Raw genomic sequence first — 24,744 nt, forward strand, 5'->3', positions numbered from 1 at the left:
ATTCAATTCACCTGTACCGCATGTTTTTGGACTGTGGGGAAAACTGGAGCAGACTGTGGGGAAAACTGGAGGACAATCACACGAACACGGAGAGAACATGCAATTCCACACAGAAATGCCAACTGCGATTTAAACCAGCGACTTTCTTGCTGTGAGGCAACAGTGCTAACCACTGAGCCTAAGTACAATTATATATGAAATTCAATTTCTGAATTAACTTTTTGCTTCCAAAGAAAAACTACACATAAAGGAAATGTTTATTTTTGATAGCTGGGCTGGGCATCTTTTTATAAGTCCCTTGAGAAAACCAGAACTGCATTTTAACAATAACAATTAAAAGATTTTAAATAATATTTAAGATCGATAACTTTTTTAAACAATTCAAACAATTTTTTGGTACCACTTTATTTTGTTACATTGTTGTTGTATTTGCACTGTCTGTATTTTGCAATGTCGTTGTATTTGCATTGTCTGTATTTTGCACTGTCATTGTATTTGCACTATCTGTATTTTGTACTGTCTGGAGCCAGCACCTAAGCTTTTCACTCATCATAGCACACGTACTGCTGATGGTGTGACAATAAAAGTGATTTGAATTGATGGTCCTTATTGCACACTTCATTCATTCATTTTCTTGTCGGCTTAGTCAGTTTATTAATCCGGGGTCGCCACAGTGGAATGAACCGCCAACTTATCCAGCAAGTTTTTACGCAGCGGATGCCCTTCCAGCCGCAATCCATCTCTGGGAAACATCCACACACACATTCACACACACTCATACACTACGGACAATTTAGCCTACCCATATCACCTGCACCGCATGTCTTTGGACTGTGGGAGAAACCGGAGCACCCGGAGGAAACCCACACGAACGCAGGGAGAACATGCAAACTCCACAGCAGGTTCGAACCAGCGACCCAGTGACCTTCTTGCTGTGACGCGACAGCACTATACTGCGCCACTGCCTCGCCTTATTGCATTTTATTAATAGACTGTCTGCTGATAATACTCCTTCAACAGACATTTAACTGACTATAAGAAACTTTGCAAGTATGTCAACTTACACTGACCCTAACCCCAACCCCAAGCCAAACCTAAGAGTCTACTGATAATCTAATGAGAATTAGTCGGCATGTAGATGCATTGTAACTTAAATTCAACCAAAGAACCATCAAAATGAAGTGATAATTATGTTTTTTTTTGGTTGGCTAAAGGACACAGTCCAATGACTTGGGTATTTAACCTAAATTACTTAGTTAACCTAATTAACATAATAAAAACTTTTCAATTGCTTTTTGTACAAAATATTAAGTAAAATCTTATGTAATGTCTTATGTAATTATGGTAAAGTAAAAATATTACAAATTAGGGTAACATTTTATAATAACTACACACTTTTATTTAATTTCCACACAAAAACAATTTAATTACACAAAAGTAATTAAAAATATAAACATTTCAATATGCTTTCCAATTTAGTTAAAGGCAAAATTATTAGCCGTCTTGTGATTACAATTCAAATATTAAAGTTTTGTTTAAAGGAGAACGTCTTTTCCAGCATTTTTTAAAACATAATAGTTTATGACTAATTTAGGCAACCCTACATAATAAATACACACAATGAATCATGTATTAAGCATTATAAAATAGTGAATTCATGATTTGTTAAGCATTAACTCTACACTAATAGACATTATTAAGCAGTTTATAACGACAGCTACCAATGCTGTTGACTTAAAAGCACATCTACAGTATAATGTGCATAATGGTTGTATTTTCATACTTTGTTAATGTTTAACTTTTCAATTCTAAATAAAGTATTGCATTATTTACGAACCAGTTATTAAAAATTAGTGGTGTTTTTTTTAAAGATCATTCAGAATGCGTAAGTAAATGATCAATAAACTATTTAAACTAACATTTATTTGCCTTAAACTTATGCATGTATTAGTTATGTTTTATGTTAATACATGTTTTATTAACTTAACTTCATTCAGTTTTGTGACCTTTTCTAAAATGAGGACTATTTAGGCTTTGTAAACCTCATATAAATAATAATTAGGTCACACTCTATTTTGATGGTCCGATTGTTGAAATTGCTGTACATTGCATCTACAGTCCATCCCAACTAATTCTCATTAGATTATAAGTAGACTTTTAAGTTGGGGTTGGAGTTAGTGTAAGATGACATGTACTTGCAAAGTTTTTTATAGTCACTTAAATGTCTGTTGAATGAGTAGTATCAGCAGATAATGAGACAGTCTACTAATCCACAAATGGACCATCAAAATAAAGCGTTACCAACAAATACAATACAATTGTTAAGAACATCATACATACACTTTGTCATGAATACAGCATTTGTAGCGGTATTTATAAACTGCTTACTAACTACTATTAATGTGGAGTTGATGCTTAACAAATCATTAATTAACTATTTACGTATGCTTAATAAATGATGCATAGTGCAAAGTTATTATAACGTTATTATTATAAGTTATTAAAACGTGTTAAGCAAATGGGTTATTAAAGCTATAATGTTTTTAAAAATGCTGGAAAAAACTTCTCTTCTTTAAACAGAACTTAAATGTTTGACAAATAATTACAGGAAAGCTAATCATTTTGCATTCAACTGTACATGGAAAGCATATTTAAATATATAAAATGTTAATTATTTTGTGGAAAATTAAATGTTCAAATTAATGTTATCATTTAGCGTAGCGTTTTAATATATTCTTAAAAATATACAACACTTTTATTATGACCTTAATAAAACCAATAAAATATTAAGTGACTATACTCATATTAGTTATTATTTAAACCATTAAGTTACAAACATGAGCTATGACCCAAAACTCTCAGAAGGCTTTTAAATTCACTACACTTTTTACACAAGCTTGTACAAAATGTTTATTCAAGACATAAAACACTGTATTTGACACTTCTCTCATCCTGACCGAAGCCACTAAACCTCACCACATGCCTCTCCATTTCCAAATCCCAATCAGCGGCCCTGTAATTTGGCTAATTAGCCTGTGATCTGTTGACAACTTGACTGGATTATGGGCCGGCTGTGATGCCTTCTGCTGTCTGAGCGTCTGGTGTTGTGTTTGGAGTAATCCACGCTTGTAATCGTTTTCCGCTTGCTAATTAAGAGCAGATAATTGCGGCTTGATTTAACGGGGTTTTGCTGACTGTTGACAAATTGTTGCAGGCGTGTTTGTGGAGGCAGCTGGAGAAAAGATGAGCTTTCATACACTTCCATAACATATGCTGTCACTCTCATCAGCGACTATTAGACTTCAGCTACATCTCACCACTTGCAAATAACATTACTGCATATAGAAATTTGTCCATTTCAACGTATTTACAGAGGATACAAAAATAACAAGGTATTTGCATGATTTCTACATATGTCTGGTGACATTGTATTTGCATGATTCTTTTATTTGTGTGGTAATTGTTTTGTTTTCCCAAACAGAATTTTCAATATAAGTCTAGCAAAGTGTAAATTCAAAATACACAAGCTCTTCTTGTTTTAAACAGTCCAGCTGAGACCTCTTAAAGGGATAGTTCACCTAAAAATGAACATCTGCTGTGATTTATTTACCCACAGGCTATTCTGTATGACTTTTTTTTATCAACGTAACATTGAAAAAGATTTTCAGCACAAATCATAGTCCTAGGTGACTGATATATTTAATATATCTTGTCTAAATACATTATGAACAGCAGCTTTAATCTATTTTCTGTGTTCTCTTTTCCACCTGGGGATAGTTATTCTGAGGCCTCTAGAGATTGTGCAGTGTCACTGATCTAAGACCTGTAAAGGGATGATATCCATAATCCTGGACCAGGCCATATCCTAAGCTGTGATGGTTATGAAGGAGTGGAGAGCATGAGCATGAGCATGACCTACTCACACTAAGAGCTTGTCCACAATAGACGTCCAGCGTTCTCCAGGCTTTAGTGCCTAGACTGCAGCTCCTCACAAGAAGTTTGGCCAGAGGAGAAATGGTCATGCCTGAGCTTGGTTTCTCTTAAGGTTATTTTTTTTTCTTCATATTGTCAATTGGTGAAGTTTGTTCCTCGTTAGTCGCTACTGGCTTGCTTGGTTTGGTACTTGTGGAGCTGCGCATTGATGAATTTGCTCTTCAGCATTTTGACTTTTAGCAGTGAAAATTAAACCACACTGAAATGAACTAAACTGAACTTAAACTCTAAAAACTGGGCTGACACAGTTTTAATTTACTACATCTTCTATGTTAAGCGGCTTTGACACAATCTACATTGTAGCGCTATAGAAATAAAGATGAATTTAATAGAACTGATAAAGTCGACAGCTACCAGAATTATGAGAGTTAAAAAATCTTAAGCAGGCAAAACAAAATTAATGTGGCTCCTGATGTTAAATTGAAATCTTGAAAGCAAAACAATCAGTGTGCAAGAAACTGAATAATATTTACAAAATGAATATTAGAGGTGCTTCAATATTACATATTGTCAACTGACACCTACACTGAAAAAAGTGTTGCATGCAGAACTGTTGCAAACAATTTATTTGTGTTGAATTTAAACAAACAAATTAAGTTTATTAATGTTCAACTTAATTTGTTTGTTTAAATTCAACACAGATAAATTGTTTACTACCACCTTACGTAAAAAAATTAAATCCAAGGAGTCATCTCTGAATAATTTTTTTCAGTGTATAATGAATTATAATTGACTTTACTTAAAAAAATTGAGTGAGCCTGTTGCCTTAAAATTGATAAGTAAATGAAGTACAGTTGATGTCAGAATTATTAGCCCCCTTATGACTTTTTTTTCTATTTTATTTATTTCCCAAAAAAGTTTAGCAGAGCAAGTAAATTTTTACAGTATGTCTGATAATATTTTGTCTTCTGCAAAAAGTCTTACTTGTTTTATTTCGGTTAGAATATAAGAAGTTTGTAATTTTATAAAAAACATTTTAGGGACAAAATTATTAGCCCAATTAGCTATTTATTTATATTTTTTTTTTAACAGAACAAGCCATCGTTATACAATAACTTGCCTAAGTACCCGAATTAACCTAATTAATCTAGTTAAGCCTTTAAATGACCCTTTAAGCTGTATAGAAGTGTCTTGAAAAATATTTAGTGAAATATTATTTACTGTCATCATGGTTGTTGTAAATGAGGGCGATGCCAACCCTCTTGTGCACCACCAGAGGGAACCATCGCCAGAATTCTGATTCGACTCACGGACTCAAAATCCCATAAGCCCTGCTACCTGGCACTGATTACGGTCCAGGTGCAACTCATCAGCTCTCGTGTATATATACCACACTCACGCTCCGGTTCTTTGCGAAGTCTTGATTTGCCTGGCTGTCATTTCTGAGCGTTCCATACTCCCTGCTTCGGACTGATCTGTGTTTCTGACCCTGTGCTTGTTCTACGATTACGAAAGACATCTGCCTGCCCCTGATCTCCAGCCTGTTATTCTGACCAGTAAGATATCTGCCTGCCCTTGAACTTTTGCCTGTCCCACGTTCTGTTTCCTGGATTGCCCCTTTGTGTTTGTTTGTATGTGTGCTCTTAATAAAGCTTGCAAATGGATTCAATGCCTTCTGACTCATCACAACAGAAGACTTCGCCACTACAGAATCCAGCAGCTTTAGCACAAGTCTCGACTGAACTTTCCGCTCAAGCCACTCAGCTAGCCACCCATCATCAACAACTCACCCATCTAACTTCTCTCACGGAGGAACTGGTGAGAGCTATGCAGCAACTCCGTCATCCGAATCCTGCAGTTACCCCGCCTGCTACCATGACAGCTTCTCAACCAACGCATGTCTCCAATGCCCCGGCTACCGTAAGTCCCCGATTAGCTTTTCCTGAAAAGTTTGATGGGTCACCTTCTCGCTGCAAAGGCTTCTTATTGCAATGCAAACTATTTGTTAACCAACAACCTGCATTATATCCCACTGATTCTAGTCGGGTGGCTTTTGTATGCAACCTATTAACGGGGAAAGCGCTGGAATGGGCTACAGCGATATGGAAGGAGGAGGAGTGTAACTATCCTACATTTGAAACTTTTCTCAAGCAATTTCGGGAAGTGTTCGAGCACCCAGCAGATGGGAGAAGCCCCGGTGAGCAGTTACTTTCTCTTACACAGGGGCGTAACACAGCTGCAGAATACGCCCTGTCATTTCGCACTCTCGCCGCTCAAACTAACTGGGTTGAGGATACACTGAAGACACTATTCAGACGGGGTCTGAATAACAATCTACAATCTGAATTGGCTTGCCGTGACGAAGGAAAGAAATTGAACGAACTCATTGAACTTACCATCCGTCTTGATCATCTGATTCGCAGCCGTAGAAATCCTCACTCACAGCTCCATGTTTCAAGTGACACGCCCCCTGATGAACCCATGCAACTGGGTTTCACCCGTCTCACCCATGAAGAAAGAATGCATCGATTGCAAAATCATCTATGCCTGTACTGCGGTCAATCAGGGCACAGGAAATCCACCTGCAGCGTACGACCTCAGACACCAGTTCAATCGGTGAGTCCTTCCCATGTTCCTGCACTTTTCAGTGTACTGATTCCTGTAATTATTAAATTTGATAAAAGAACGATTAATACTACGGCTCTTGTCGACTCTGGATCTGCCGGAAACTTTATATCTAAGAAATTTGCTTTATGTCACGAACTATCTCTCAGCTCATATGATTCCTGTCTTGCAGTGGAAGCACTAGACGGTCGTCCTGTGGGTGAAGGACGCATCCGTATGATTACGAATAAGCTACAGTTACAAGTTGGTGTTCTACACATTGAAGAAATGCAATTTTACATTATTGATTCAGTTAATCATCCACTGGTGTTGGGACTGCCCTGGTTAAGGCGACATGATCCTCATATCTCCTGGAGGGACGGACAGATATTGCAGTGGAGTGAGTCATGCATGAAACAGTGCATCCAGCCCATTCACAAAATTCCATTACGAACCACCAATGTGTTACCTGAACTCGTTGATGAACTAATCCCCATTGAGTACCATGACTTACATGAAGCTTTTAGCAAACAAAAAGCTACTCAACTTCCCCCACATCGACCAAGTGATTGTGCTATTGAGTTAATTCCAGGTTCAAGTCCTCCAACGGGTCGAATATTCCCTCTGTCACAACCTGAGCACAAGGCAATGTCTGAATATATCGACGAGGAATTGGCCAAGGGTTTCATCCGACCTTCTACATCTCCTGCTTTAGCTGGATTCTTCTTTGTAAAGAAGAAAGATGGCAGTTTACGTCCCTGTATTGATTACCGAGGGCTCAATGAAATCACCGTAAAATTCCGCTATCCATTACCCCTCGTACCTCCTGCCCTGGAACAATTAAGAAAGGCTAGATATTATACCAAGCTTGATCTTCGCAGTGCATATAACCTTGTCAGAATCCGTGCTGGTGACGAGTGGAAGACCGCGTTTTCCACCACTAGGGGGCACTATGAGTACACGGTAATGCCCTTCGGCCTGTCAAACTGTCCATCCGTGTTCCAATCTTTTATGAACGATGTCTTTCGGGATATGCTGGATCGCTGGGTCATCATTTACATCGACGACATCCTCATATATTCAAACACGATGAAGGAACATGTTGAACATGTACGTATGGTGTTGCAACGCATGATTCAACATCGTCTGTACGCCAAATTAGAGAAGTGTGAATTTCACCAAACACAGATCGCCTTTTTGGGATACGTCATCAGTGCAGAAGGGATTACCATGGATGATACGAAGGTACAGGCAGTTCAACGATGGCCGTTACCCCAGAATCTCAAGGAGTTGCAGCGATTTCTAGGTTTTGCCAACTTCTATAGACGGTTTATCAGAGGCTTTAGTTCAATAGCCGCACCATTAACAGCCATGACCAAACGAAATTCCCACAAACTATCCTGGTCCTCTGAAGCACGCCAAGCATTTAGCGATCTGAAGACTCAATTCACCACAGCTCCTATTCTCCGTCATCCCAACCCAGACCTACCTTTCATTGTGGAAGTGGATGCATCCAACACAGGAGTCGGTGCTGTGTTATCTCAACGTCAGGGTCAACCATCCAAAATGTATCCATGTGCCTTCTTCTCCCGTAAATTGACCAGCGCAGAACGAAACTATGATGTGGGAAATCGCGAATTACTGGCAATGAAATTAGCCCTGGAAGAATGGAGACACTGGCTGGAGGGGGCTAGTCAGCAATTCACCATATTAACTGACCACAAGAATCTGGAATATCTTCGCTCAGCCAAACGTCTAAATCCCAGACAAGCTCGTTGGGCTTTGTTCTTCACCAGATTCGACTTCATTGTCACCTATAGACCAGGGAGTAAAAATAGTAAGGCAGATGCACTATCCAGGCTATCAGAGGATAAAACCCCAATTAGTGATGAAACCATTATTCCTACGAACTTACTAGTGGCTCCAGTACAGTGGGACATACTTACCGAGATCCAAGAGGCCAACCGAGAAAACAACCCTCCAGTAGACTGTCCGAATCACCTGATTTTTGTACCCAATAACATACGTACCAGATTACTGACCCATATTCATGACACTCCCAGTTCGGGGCATCCAGGCATCACTGCAACTTTGGAGTTAGTCAAAGCCCGTTTCTGGTGGCCGTCCCTCACGAAGGATGTAATTAATTATGTTCAGAAATGTAAAATTTGCCAAAGCACGAAGGCATCTCACCAAACCCCTGCTGGCCTGTTACAACCGCTACCGGTTCCGCAACGGCCCTGGTCCCATATAGCGGTGGACTTCATTACGGATCTCCCTGTTTCCCAGAACAACACAGTCATTCTCACGGTGGTTGATCGTTTCTCCAAGGCTTGTCGCCTAATACCGTTGCCCAAATTGCCCTCTGCCTTTGAAACCGCAGAAGCCCTGTGCAATCATGTATTTCGAATGTTTGGCTTACCTGATGATATCGTCTCAGACAGGGGATCCCAATTCACTTCCCGGGTATGGTCCGCTCTCTGTAAAAATCTAAATATTAATGTTAGTCTCACCTCAGGGTACCATCCTCAATCCAACGGCCAAACTGAACGTATGAATCAAGAAGTCATTCGATTTCTACGTTCCTACTGTCATCAGCAACAGCACGACTGGAGTCGCTATCTGATGTGGGCAGAATATGCACAAAATTCATTAATAAAGCCAGCCACGGGTATTACGCCATTCAAATGTATTCTTGGCTACCAACCACCCCTGTTTCCATGGTCCGGAGAACCCACTGAGTTACCTGCTGTCACGGATTGGCTGCAGCGGAGTGAGGATGTCTGGAACCAGGCTCACAGACATCTCATGAGGGCAGTCAGGAGGAGAGAGATTCAGGCGAACCGTCACCGACGCCAGGGACCCACGTATCAACCGGGGCAGTGGGTGTGGTTGTCGACACGAGACCTTCGTCTGAGATTGCCCTGCCGCAAACTCAGTCCCAGGTATGTAGGGCCATTCAAAATTGTACGCCAGATTACTCCAGTGTCTTTTCGCTTAGCCTTGCCTAATCATTATCGTATTTCTCCTACTTTCCACATGTCATTACTCAAACCCGCTGGTGGTCCACGAGAGGAGGCGGTTGAGGAGGAATCGGAAACCAGGACCCCTCCACCTGTCATGATCGAGGGCGAGGAAGCTTACCTCGTTCGAGAAGTGCTGGACTCTCGACGTCGGGGTGGCGCCCTCCAATATCTGGTGGACTGGGAAGGGTACGGTCCAGAGGAACGGTCCTGGGTGAATGCTAGAGATATTCTAGACCCAACTCTCACGGAAGAGTTTCATCAAAGGTTCCCAGAGAAACCAGCCCCCCGACAGCGCGGTAGACCCCGGCGTCAGGTGCCTTCTCGCTTCAGGAGCCGCTCGCAGGAGGGGGGTTCTGTTGTAAATGAGGGCGATGCCAACCCTCTTGTGCACCACCAGAGGGAACCATCGCCAGAATTCTGATTCGACTCACGGACTCAAAATCCCATAAGCCCTGCTACCTGGCACTGATTACGGTCCAGGTGCAACTCATCAGCTCTCGTGTATATATACCACACTCACGCTCCGGTTCTTTGCGAAGTCTTGATTTGCCTGGCTGTCATTTCTGAGCGTTCCATACTCCCTGCTTCGGACTGATCTGTGTTTCTGACCCTGTGCTTGTTCTACGATTACGAAAGACATCTGCCTGCCCCTGATCTCCAGCCTGTTATTCTGACCAGTAAGATATCTGCCTGCCCTTGAACTTTTGCCTGTCCCACGTTCTGTTTCCTGGATTGCCCCTTTGTGTTTGTTTGTATGTGTGCTCTTAATAAAGCTTGCAAATGGATTCAATGCCTTCTGACTCATCACAACAATGGTGAAGATAAAATAAATCAGTTATTAAAAATGAATTATTAAAACTATTATGTTTCGAAATGCGGGGCTAATAATTTGGGGCGGAGGTGGGGGGCTAATAATTCTGACTTCAACTGTATGTGCATAAGTTTAACAATGAAGTTAAGTCAACTAAACAGATTCAAGTTACAGTGGGTTTACTCACTATTTACGCAAAGCAGCTAATTGTTTTAACAGTGCACATTTTTTAAAATAATGATAAGAATTATATTTTCATGAAATATTTTAACATTCTTTTAACTAAAATAAGGTTAAAATAATATTCCCTTTTTGGCAAGGCAAGCCAAGTATATTTATATAGCACATTTCATACACAGTGTTTTACATAAGCAAGTATAAAATAGAATGATTAAAAGAATTTAAAAATATTAAAAAACAGATTAAAATGTGTTAAAACTAGTTTTAAAGGAACGAAAAAGAAAAGAAAGACATAATAATGTGATCTGTCAGATGTCTCATAGTGCTCATTCAGTAAAGGCACAGCTAAACAGATGTGAATTTGCCTAATGTTGGAGCACATCTGATCACTTCTGGAAACTGATTTCAGCAGCAGAGGGCATAATAGTTGAATGGTACTTTGACTGAACTCTTGGAATTTCTAATTTATTTGATCCTAATAATCTGAGGGATCTGTTTGGTTTGCATTCAGTGATTATATCTGTAATGTATTGAGGTTCTAGGCCATTTAGTGATTTATAGACAAGTAATAATACTTTAAAATCTATTCTGAATGTAACTGCGAGCCAGTACAAAGACCTGAGGACAGGTGTGATGTGCTCTGATTTTGGTCAAAATCCTGGCAGCATCATTTTGGATGAGCTGCAATTGTCTGACTTTCTTTTTGGGAAGGCCGTTGAGGAGTCTATTACAGTAATCCGCTCTGCTAATGATAAAAGCATGAACAAGTCCTCACTGGAAACAAAGCATCTAATTCTTGCAATGTTTTTGAGATGATAGTATGCTGATTTACTTACTGCTTTCACATGACTACTGAAATGCAGATCTGACTCCACAATTGTTGGAACATTATTAATTAACATTAACTAAATTTTGAAAACCTCATTTTCACGTTCACTTACCAAAAATGCACTTTATTGTAAATTTATCTTGTTATAAGTTTTAGCAGAAGTTCCATCTTGTGAAATTTTAGCAGTGTTGCTTACATGCTGGAATTTTGATAAAACAAATGCAAATAAAAACATTGGTTTCATTTTTAGTAAGTTATTTTAGTTACTGAACTCAGAAAAAACGATATCTTTATAAATCTGAAACACATCCTTCCTGTGGATAGCAGGTGCAATGTTGTGCATAAAATTCTGTTTCTTGTACAAACCAGCCATCTGTCTTCATAAGACTTAAATGTCACTAATTAATTAAATTAGCATTTTCCTTAGAGTACATGTTTTCCTCTTAAAACTTTGGTAGCTTTTAACTTGCAATTTATAATTTAAAAATGATCACAGTTTCAGCTAAAAATACATTGAAGATCTTCATAGCTCCACTGAAGAAGATAAGTCACCTATTTTCCATATAGAGAGTGAGTAAATTAACAGCAAATGTTCATTTTTGAGTGTCCTATTCCTTTAAAGATGACCACTAAGAGACCAACATATGCGGTCAGATCTGGACGCCCCTGAGTGTCTCATCCATAATGCATGGGTTCCAATAAAGGTGCCGATTAGAGGCTAATTTTAGCAGCTAATTCTGGACGGTCCTCAAATATAGGAGTTTTCATTTGCATAGATATAAAAAATGAATGAACCTCTGGATATATAGTCTGACAACAGGACAAGCCTTAAAGACATCTAATAACAAGCTCACGTCACGCTGACTGCCTTTCCACTGCTCTTATAGCAGGAAGGAGATTTTAAAATTGCATAATGATATTATACTGATATATGAGCCAGAGCCTGACAGACACCCATGCAAATAACGTGACTAATCTCAGCTCACGTATACAAGCTGTATATTTGAACCACAAGTAATGAAAAAGAAAACGTGAAAACCTTCCACTATCCTTATCAGCGCAATTTAGATTATTATATTCAATTTTATCCACACTGCATCGACAGATTTATATGAATAGCATTTTGGCAGTTATTAAAAAAGACAATTCATCTTGCCGTCAAACGCCATCATTAAAGTGATTGACAGCCGGGCGATGCATCTGAGGCCAATCAGAGGGAGAAAAAAAGCAAAAGATCGGGGTACGAACATAAACCCAGGTGGGTCATTAAACATGCACAGAGGGCAGTTTGTGAGCCCTAATGAGGGGTCAGGCTTTGGGTGGGTCACGGCTGGCGGCAGGTTTTCTATCTCATCACATCACTCCTTTTAATCTTCTATTCTCCTAATGAAACTAATAGATGAGCTGTCGTTGATTAATGATGCTTCACATCGGCTGGGAAGTATTAGTTTGGAATTTTATCGGCCTTTATTTCCTCCAGAGCAGTTCATTATTTATGAATGCAAGATCGTTTTCTGATGGACAGACGAATGGGGTTGCTGTTGCAAAAGCCAGTGATGTCATAATTGACTTAAAGGGATGGTGCACCATTAAATGGTTCCAAGCCTGACTGTTTTTAGTGATATAAGGAAAAATGTAGGACAAATACTGTTGTTCAAAATATCTGTGATATTTCATTCATTCATTTTCTTTTTAAGTGGCATGAACCACCAACTCATCCAGCATATGTTTTATACAACGGATACCCCTCTGTGATATTTGAAAATTCATCTTAATAATGATTTTTAGTAGAGGTGACCCGTGGATTAATATATATATATATATATATATATATATATATATATATATATATATATATATATATATATATATATATATATATATATATATATATATATATATATACTTGTTAATTCTAAATTTGTAACAACCACAGAGAGATTACCATGCGTCATTGAAATCACATACAGTATATGAAAGCATTTAAGCTTTCCTGTAAAATATAATGATGACAGAAGAAGTTGTGGTAGGTTTTTCAGGATGCAGTGGGTTTCATTATATGTGTTTTTTGTCACTACTTGTTTAGCCTGCATCAATGCGTTAAGTGTAAGCTGCACAATTATTCATTAAATGTTCAGGATATCAAAACTTATGGAACAAATTATATATATATATATATATATATATATATATATATATATATATATATATATATATATATATATATATATATATATATATAACCTTTTTTTTTGTTCAGCTGATTATTTCATTATTTTTTTTAAATAAAATTACAGGTTCTAAGTTCTGTTTGTTAAAACTAAAAGTGTCTTGTAGTGCTGTTTTTGTAATAAATGAAATCCTCATTACATTTGTCTCCTTCCCTTTTTGGCTAAGCCAAAAAGTATTCCGATCCGTGATTAAAAAACCATTATCCGAGCCGTGAGATTTGTGATTCATTATACCACTAATTCTTAGAGTTATTTGCGAAAAATAAGATTAAATATAATTTTTTTGCAGATTAATGCTACATAGGCTCATTTTGAAAATGTACACCTATATACACTTATTGAGATCATGCATTGTAACAGCAGAGGAATGTATGGCTGCATTTTGTCTTTAAAACTAATGCTACAGGACGGTATGACGCCTTTCCTTTTCGTGCTTACCAGCAGACCGATTACCTCCGCGTGGACAGCTTTTCCGCTGTTAACAGTTTGTCTAGTGGCTCGATATGTACGTTGGAAGATTTAAGAAGCAGAGCAGAGTTGACCATGACGATAGGGTTCGAGTACGGTAAAGAACAATTCCAGAAAGCATTTAAGACAAAAACAGAAGCTAAAAAAAAAAAAAAAAAGTAAATAACAGGGTGAGAATGTGGTTAAAATCTAAAAATGTGGTAAAAATCAGGCTGCCACAAGGGCTTTTCTTTTTCTGGATTGCAAAAAATGTAGCTCCTGGGATGTATTTGGCGCTCCCCAGAAATGTATATAGGTGTACATATTCTGAATGAGCCTGGATTTAATTAATTTAATGTATGGACTGAAAAGAATAATACTGACATGCAAGAGAAGTCTGTAACATTATACAAATGTGTCCAATTTTACTTTTGATTAATTTAACAGTTTTGCTGATACAATAAATGTGTTACACTTCACACAAACACACACACACACAAACACACACACACACACACACACACACACATACAGCCATAAGGTCTCTTTTTGAAGATAATGTATTACATAATTTTAGTATAGTATTGTGTGTGTTTGGTTATATGTTGCCTGTATTTATTAATAAACTTGCTATAAATTTTATTTAATATCCATTTTATTCATCCTGATAAAAGTAAAACACTACACTTAATACTTCTTATCTGGCATGATTGCACATCTTGACCATTTTTGCATGAACTATCCCTTTAAAGAGGGGGCGGGGCCAGACTGAATAACAGCTCGTTACCTGGAACTGCAGGAATGAGTCAAGTGTTTTACGCACACGCACTGATGTAAAAGACACACATGACCACAGTCTATGAACCGGGGTGCTCACTCGTCCACCTCCAGACGACCTTATAGCTGATTAAGAAGTGCTTGCTGATTAGACGAGTGACTGTGGATGGCCTGAGTGATAGAGCGAGCGAAGAAAGAGAAGTTCATTAACTCTCGCTGCATTAAAAGTGATGAAATGCTATACAAGCGCCATGAATCCTCCCAGCCAATCGGAGTAGGTGAGAAACAGCGAAGGCAACATGAAGGATGGCCCCATAGAGGGCAGCACTGTGACCTTGCGGCTCATTAACTCTTTTGCATATGCACACAAAGACCAGAGAGTGCTGTAACACGGGGTGACATGTAGAACAATCAGTTTAACCAATTATACATGAGCTAAGGGGGCGAATTCGCTATCTTCAGTGACAGCGGAAGCATAGGTGTAGCCAAGTGGCCTTAACTACTAGGTACTTACATTTAAATGTACTTATTGTGTTCCTATTGTATTGGAGAACATTTAAAATGCAATTGAAGATGGATACAGGGGTAAGGTGAGAGACAGGTTTGGTGGTATACATAGGTTTATTAGTGGGTTGAAGTGTAATTATAAAAATACAGAAATTAGAGCAGAAAATTTGTGAAATATATGTACAACATGGACGGCATGGTGGCTCAGTGGTTAGGACTGTTGCCTCACAGCAAGAAGATTGCTGATTCAAGTTCCGGCTGGCCCAATTGGCATTTCTGTGTGAAGTTTGCATATTCTCTGTGTTTTTGTGTGGGTTTCCTCAGGGTGCTCAGGTCTCCCCCACAGTCTAAAGACACACGCTAAAGGGGAATTGGGTAAAATGTTTAAATGCAAGAGTGTATTGGTGTTTCCTAGGACTGGGTTTTGGCTAGAAGAGCATTCGCTGCGTAAAACATATGTCAGAATAGTTGGCGGGTTATTCCAATTTGGTGACCCTTGATAAAAAATGTGTAGGAAAATTAATGAATGAGTAAATGTACATAATGAATGTATGTAAAACATGTGCATACACAAAAAGTGCATTATACCAGTGATTAATTGAATTGTAAATACATAGTAATTAAGGACACTTAATATGAAGTGTGACAGAGTGAGCGGAGCAAAGTGTGGAGTAGGTTTTGGCTGGAGCAAGTGATTTTATCACAAGACTTCAGCCTTTTCTGTGTTTCAGTGCTAAAATCTTATCTTGATGCCATCAACAACCCAGAAACAGGACAACCCAGTAACTTTGTTTTGGTTTGCTTCCTATGTTTAAAAATGAGCTCTTCTTGTTTTACTCCACTAGTGACATAGGAAGGAGGTGTATCTTTGTATATATTACCATCCTAAAGACCAATTTAGCATCTTCTATGATGAAAGTCCAGTGTGGCTGTCGCACGTCCACATACTCTTTGCTGTACCATGGAGTGAACCCCTTTATGCAAGAAACTAAAATGTAACTACACATCATAGAGTGCAACATTTGTGATTGACCAGATTGGCATTGGGACAATTTTGGGCAGAGCTGAAAACCATGAAAATGAAGAGTCTTGAGTCTCAGAAATGGATTAATTTGTTTTGTGTTTATTTTACGATTAATGAATTTATTATCTCAGTGACACTAAAAAAATCTAGGGTAATTTTTTGGTCCCAAATGTTGGGTTAAGGCATTTAGGTATTTTTGAGGGTTATTTTCTCAGTCTTGGCTAGTTTTGGGGTAGTTCTATGTAACCCAAATCTGGGTTATTTTCTGGATAAATTTTGCTGAGAGTTGAACCAATGCACCCTATCCCCAAGCATGGTTTGCTTGGTTTGCTTTTACAAACTCCGAGGTTTTCCCATCATTACATCCTCTCAACCTCTTACTTCACGTTCATTACTCTTCCCTATGCTTGTATGAATGTGTGTTTGCGTTAGGTGTTAGTTTTCTGTTAGATTAGTCAATAAAGTTTAATTTTGTATAAAGAAAGGTGCCTGTGTATATTAATGAATCTAATGTCTTAAACTTTGATCTTGCTACCTTGCTCAAACTTTATAGGTTTTTATTTTGATAGCATCGCTGGACGATTTCTTTGTTCGGATCTAAAGAATCGATTCATTTGAAGCCCCGTCCAAATGAATCTTCCTTCCGCTAAGCTAGTCCGCTATATGATGGTCCAGAAGGTACGCAAGCACTGAAATCTAAATCATAATTTGCAATATTATAACGGCGGGAAAGGCACGGGAAGAATAACCTTGAGCTAATTTACTGCAGTAATAATGGTCTAGATATGCGAGCACTTTAATCAACATTATAATTTGTTACAGATTATTGATTTAGATATGCGTGCAAGTTAATCTACATTATTATTATAATTTGCTACATGTTTATTTGTGGAGAATAAACAAAGCATTAAATATGTAATTTTTTACACAGACATAACTGACATTTAAATGGTTACCACAGCATCAGCTATATGTAAAGTTTGCCATGTTTTTTCAGTCATTGTAGCAGCTAGAAATGTATAATGTCTGTTGCAGAAAAAAACATCTATGTGAACTGTATGAATAGTAATAAAACTGTTAATAATATAACAGTTTAATGTTTATCTGCAAAGTTTAGTACATCAGAACAGAAACATGCTAGATGATGATTTAAATTAACTTTACTTCACAAGAACAACATAAATGCATTTACTGACCTTTCAGAAACATTGTGATTTAGTTGAGTGGAATCTTTTCCTATTACCATCTTTCCATGTCTGTCAATGATTTGAGTATAAAACTTTAATCCATTGCTGCTCATTTCTGACACTTTGACTGCAGGAGATTGGCTTGTTTTGTTGTTTCTAGAGTTCCAGAATAGCATGTCAAGGCCACGCCTTCTTCTAAAGAACAGCAGCTCATTTGAATTTAAAGGAATGCACACAAAAATTGTGTTTTTGCTCACACATGGATAGTTTAAATCAGAAAAAGGTAACGTTAATAATGACATTGATGGACGTTTGTTATATAGCTATACATCAATGCTGTGAATTATTTGTAAAAAGTCTGATAAACCAAAAAAGTAAAACTTACAACTACACAATTAATACAGAGATTTGTAAACACGATTAAACTCTCAAGATATATGAACTCAAACTAAATCGGAACACTTAAATAAATATACATTATTACAATAACAAAGCCCTGGATACGTGCCACAGCAGTAGATGTAAAAATGCAAAGGCAAAATGTACTGATATCATCAGAATGCGTGTGGCAAACATATTTACTGAATGTCGAGACATTCGTCTGATAGCTGCTGTGAAGAGAAAAAAAAAACAGCTTTTTTTTAAAAGTTTGCTGGCGTATCTCAAAGCAGACATATATAGAGCTTAGGATTTAAAAAAACTCAAATGAAAAAAAAAAAAATATATATATATATATCTATCAGTACCAGATACATTTAAGAGATCAGACGGAGATCAGATCCCTCCCATTTACCTCTGTTAGAAGTGAAGTCAGCGCTGACAGAGCTGGTGACAGATTACTTCTACCTCTAACCGTGACTGTTGGCCTCCTTCACATCTGCCTGAGCTCTAAGGGCCCTCAGTTCCACCTCCAAGGCATCTGAGCTCCCCTGCAGACGAAAACACACACTGAAAACTTACTACAGCTTTACAAATAGGGACGTTAAGATTTTTGCAAAGGTACTTAAAGGGGTGTTTTTCATGTTTTTTTACATATCCTTTAGTGTATCATGTTGCTGTTTAAGCATGAAAAATATCTGCAAAGTTACTAATGATTATATATCAGTAAGCACTGTTTTAAACTCACTCAAATGCCTTTACTTCAGTCCTGAAGTAATCTATAGATTACTTGAAATCAGTCCTGAAATCTATATATCACAATTCATTCATTTTCTTGTAGGCTTATTTCTTTTATTAATCAGGGGTCGCCACAGCGGAATAAACCGCCAACTTATTCATTGCATATTTTACGCAGGTTTTACCCTTCCAGCCGCAAACCAGCAGTGGTAAACACCTATACACTCTTGCATTCACACATATACGACAGCTAATTTAGCTTATTCAATACCCTATAGCGCATATCTTTGGACTGTGGGGGAAACCGGAGCACCCGGAAGAAACTCATGCAAAGACAGGGAGAACATGCAAACTCCACACAGAAATCCCAACTGGCCCAGCCAGGGCTTGAACCAGCGACTTCTTGCCGTGAGGCAACATCGCTACCCACGGCACAACCATGTCACCCTATATATCACAATAGTTAATAATTTCTTCTGTAAATGTTTGTTTACAGACAACGCCAACGTTATTTAAACATAACCATTTGCAGAAGAAATTATTGACTATTGTGATTTACATTTTAGGTAAAAGGACAGTAATAAAGGTTTTTAAGTAAAAAAAAAAAAAAAAAAAAAAACTCCTGTTAGGATAACTTTAAATAGGAAATATAAGGAAAGCTGATTGTTTTCTGATTTTGATCTTATTAAATAAAAAGGTTATTCATTCTAAAGAGCTGACATGAAAATTAAACTCTCAGAAATAAAATCACAGGGCCGGTTCTTCCAAAAGGTACATTTTTGTTCCTAACAGATCCTTAAAACCCAAAAATACAAATGTCTACCTAAAAGTGAACCTTAAAAAGTGAACATTAAAGCAAAAGTTTAACATAAAGGTGCTAAAGTCCACCTGTATCGTACAAAATTGACAGATTTTGTACCATAATTATTAAGTGTGTTATATTCCTATTTTTCCTTCACCCCATTTCCAATATGGACAGAAGTATTTCTATTCACAGCTGTTCATAATGGTCATTAGCAAAGCACACAACAAAACCCTGCAGGCACAGGACATAAACATGATGTCATTCTGATGTTGTACCCAAAAGTCGTGGGGACGTTGGAATTTGTTTGGAAATGAACAATGACGTTAGAACCCAATGTCAGGCCGCCATCAATGTCCAACAGCCTACCTAAAATCAACCTATAAATCAACCAAATATTAACGTCTAATTATGTTACACCTTGACGTTGTGTGGACGTTACTACTATGACATCAATCAGACATTGGTTTCTGGTCACTTTCCAACACAAGCTAAAATCAACCAAGCATCAATGTAATTTGACAATATGACCTAAATTTACCCTCTTATGATGTTGTGTGACTGCCAGAAAAGCTAAACATACAGATTACTGTCAACCTTATCAGATAAATTCAGAATTGTGTTTGTTTTTGAACTTAATTGAAATTAAAAAAAATAAAACTAATTTTATTTTTTATATAGCTGAGGTTTTAGTTATTTAAGATAAGATAAGATGTGTGTGACAACTGCTATGGGTTGCTCTTCTTGTTTGGGGAACATCCATTTAAACTGAAACAAATTATTTCAAATGATAAGGTTGTATAACAAACAATCCATATACACAGTAAATACCTTGTGCTTTACTTGTATCTGAAAATATTCAAATAATATTTTATGTCTGGTCTATTTTATGTCACATGAATGTCCACTGTGTTGTGTTCCTCTACATTATTTTTAATTCATTGTTTAATATTGCTGCAGGAAGAATTTTTGACAGTTTCTGTAGTTATTCTTAGTCTTCTGATTGAAAGCAATTTGTTAAATCTAATAAGTTCCTTAAATATTCAGTGGATGAACTGTGAGAAGAATAACTACACCTCATGGTACTCATCTTTTTTTTTTTTTTTACTCTTACGGAATGTTTACTGTTTAACAGAAGCTACTCCCAGAATTCCCACTTAGCATCATGGGATGTTATTTAAAATAATTGTAAAGTTTTTCAGATGATCTAACATGACAGCCTCATGATGCTCTTCATCACTAATGGGATCCAGCATTCCTCAGCATCTTCCTCGAAACTCCCGACAAGCTTAATAAAACATCAATAGCGGCAAGCGCATGGTACGGCGAATCAATCCCAACCATCAGCCGGGACAGCAGCAGCCTGACAGGCGAGATGATGGCACCAAAAACTCCCTGCGCTCCTCCTGTCTGACTGTAGAGACCACGGGACGCTGCGGCCTGACACCAAAACTCATCCCGTGACTTTGATCACACGCAGGAAACCACGCGACGAAACGCTGCATCTGTCTGATGCTGCTGACAGTCGCACTCAGTTCGGAGAGACGCTGATCTCTATAAGTGGAGACTGAGAGCTTCGCTTACTGACGGATGAAGGTGACCCAGTTTGTAACAGGAACTATTAGCATAGCAGCGCTGGGAGAGAACAATGTAACTTTTGATAAACAAGTGGGATATTGAGGACGGCATCTGAACTTTGTGGCAGTGATTTGTACAGTTAGAGCTTTTGAATATTTCACACCAACACTGGCTATTATATATTATTTTGTTTAATGATAATACTGATAAAAAACTGTAAAACTACTGTAAATAAATCTGGTTGACAGTCAGTTTCTTTATTATATACACTACATGACAAAAGTCTTGTGGCCTATCCAAGTTTTAGAAATAAGAAAGAGCCTAATAACTTGACTTCTAGTTAATCATTTGGTATCAGACGTGGCTTATATGAAAGGCAAAGGTCTCTAGATTACGCTTACGTTTACCAAAATATAATATGACCATGCCCTGATTTTTAATTATTTAATTAGGACAATAAGGTCTGACTTTGCTAAGACAAAAGTCTTTTCACTTAACAGAAATAATGTCACGGTGCAGTGGAAAAACAATTATTATTGTGGTTGACTCCCAAAAGTTTGGACGACTGTATCCATACATCTCTGCAAGTCATCAGGAATAGCAAAGAAAGCATTCTTGCAGGACTCCCAGAGTTAATCAATACTCTTTGGATTCATCTTTAGTGCCTCCTCAATCCATACCCCAGACATGCTCAAAAATGTTCATATCTGGTGACTGGGCTGGCCAATCCTGGAGCACCTTGACCTTCTTTGCTTTCAGGAACTTTGATGTGGAGGCTGAAGCATGACAAGGAGTGCTATTCTGCTGAAGAATTTGCCCTCTCCTGGGGTTTGTAATGTAATGTAATGGGCAGCACAAATGTCTTGATACCTTAGACTGCTTATGTTGCCATGTACTCTGCAAATCACTCACACGCCCTCATACTGAATGTAACCCCAAACCATGATTTTTTCCTTCACCAATCTTGATTGCTTTTTGTGAGAATCTTGGGTCCAATAGGTCTTCTGTAGTATTTGTGATGATTGAGATGCAGTTTGTCAGATGATTCATCTGAAAAAAATCTACCTTCTGCCACTTTTCCAAATGATCAAGAACTAGAAGTCAAGTTATTATTTGTTGCGCTTACAACTGGGATTGACGACAAGTTTTTTTTAAGGTAGTGTGTATAGAGAATAACCGTAAATGTACTCTTTTTGTGTGTGTGTTGACATTATTATGATTATTTTTAGGGTTTTTTTCCCCCATCAGTTAGAGTATGCACATACAATAGAGTTATTTGTTACATCTACTTTTGATCATGTTTATTTTAAGAAATAAAATAAGAAAAGCAAACAATTTCAAATGTCTGCAACTAAGAGTTGACAAATCTAACAGAAATAACAAATCTCACATTAAAATAAATGAAACCTATACAGAAACAGGAGACATATGCTGAAAACAACCCAAATCTAATAAAACTAAATTGAAATGTAAAATGCCAATATTAATAAATTATTCCAAATTTAATAAAAACTACCACATGGGGATTTTCAGGCTGTTCATTTTAATATAAATTTTAGTTTTTTGTCTATATAGTTTTAGTTACTTTTTTATTTTGTTTAAAGGCTATTAGAAAGATAATTCTCCTTCATTATACAGCACTTGGGAGATATTTGAAAAATTATTCAAATTTCACAAACTGGCTTAACGTTAAGAAGCTTAACATGACATCCTACAGTAAACAACATTTGAAGTGGATCATCAACTTTCATCGAAGTTGCCCTAAAACTATTAAACGACACCCATTCTTGTCCTAGGACAATTCAGAAAAAATGTCTTGAATTTACTTTGAATGTTGACTACTACTATGTTTAAGCTTTTTGCAACAAACCAACATTTGTGTAACTCTTTGTTTAGTAAATATGTTGCTCCTAAGTTTTGTATCTTTTCAAATACAGAACTTTTAGAAATGTATAATACAGCTCTGCATCTTATGTTGCATTTTTACTTTTTTTATGAAAAAGTCTGTGCATTCTACATTTCTCCTTTTTGTGTCTTACAGAATGTCCTACAGGTTTGAACAGCATATTGGGGAGTAAACGATGACAGAATTTTAAATTTTAAATCAACTCTCTCTTTCAACTAAACCAGTTTCAGTTCAAACCGCAGCGATGACTGTTTTGTTTTTAGCACAGAGCGATGACAACACTGAAATGTAGAAAACAAGACAACAGTCAAGATAAGTTACAGACCATCTGCACTATCGTTAAACAAAGCTGCCAGAGATGTTCAGTGGCAAATTAAAAACCCAGCAGACATTTGGAAGACAAAGAAAAAAAAAAAATCCTCAAATTGTTCAGACTTATGAGAAACCATGGCTTCAGTTGGCCATATACTCAGTTGATCCAGAACCAGAAAACGTAAATCTGCCCATCTGCGATGTTTAGGCCTCATCTGTTACAAATTATTCCCATCTGATAGTGTGGAAAGAAGGGGGAATTCATTAGAGATGGAACATTTCTATAATATGTTTCATTACGCAGCGGATGCCCTTCCAGCTGCAAGCCAACACTGGAAAACACCCATACATTCTTGCATTCACACAATTACACTATGGTCAATTTAGCTTATTCAATTCACCTATAGAGCATGTCTTTGGACTGTGGGGGAAACCAGAGCACCCGGAGGAAACTCACACAAACACAGTGAAGACCATGCTAACTCCCCACAGAAATGCCAACTGACACAGCCGGGGCTTGAACTAGCGACCTTCTTGCCGTGAGGCTATTGTGTTACCCGCTGCACCACCGTAACGCCCTAAAATAAAATAAAATAAAATAAAATAATATAAAAAAGTTCTCATCTGTTACAAATCATCCCATCTTACGCGAAGGAAAGAGGGGGGTGAAATTTAAATGCATTAGAGATGGAACTTTTCTATAATATGGTTTGCAGCGGCCACGCTTAAACTACTAATTCCTCCAATATACTTAATGGAAAAGAAGAGCTATTCATTTCCTCCACAAACACGTCCATTAGGAGCAGAGACTGAGGAATCTGTGTTGATGTGCTGCTTTTTACGGCATGTAAAAGAGAAGCTGAACTGATCGGCAGGCGCTCTGTCTTTTTTTTTTTTTCATTCTATTCTCTGGGGTAAAATTATCTTTTGAAACCGTGCCAGCCGTCCTTGTTGAAATGGCAGGGGAAAGTGGACATGTTCTTGTCTAAAACCAGCTCCAGATAAAGTGATTATGTCTTACATTATGCCACACTGGGATTTCTTCATCATGCAAAGTAGCAGGAAAAGAAAAATGGAGGAATGAAACATAAGCAAGAATTAAAATGTGAGTGAGATAAATGGGACCGGCGCTATCAGGCATCTTGTAGCACTTCATATCATCCATCTGGACTCTGTCGCAAGTCACCAGCCGTTTCAGCAGATGGGCTATTATAATCATATGAAAAGATGCACACAGAAGCAGTATGCCAATTCAGATTAAGAGGGAACTTGCAAAATCTGATTCATGCTTTACGACTAAACTAAACCAAACTAAGGGTGGGACGGTGGCTCAGTGGTTAGAACTGTCGGGTGCTCAGTTGTCTCCCACAGTTTAAAAACATCTGCTATATGTGAATTACATAAACTAAATTGGCCATATGAGTGTGTGAATGAGTGTGTATGGGTGTTTCCTAGTACTGGGTTGTGGCTGGAA

The sequence above is a fragment of the Danio rerio genome, chromosome 24 (genome assembly GCF_049306965.1).
Source record: "Danio rerio strain Tuebingen ecotype United States chromosome 24, GRCz12tu, whole genome shotgun sequence".
NCBI classification, from domain to species: Eukaryota; Metazoa; Chordata; class Actinopteri; order Cypriniformes; family Danionidae; genus Danio; species Danio rerio.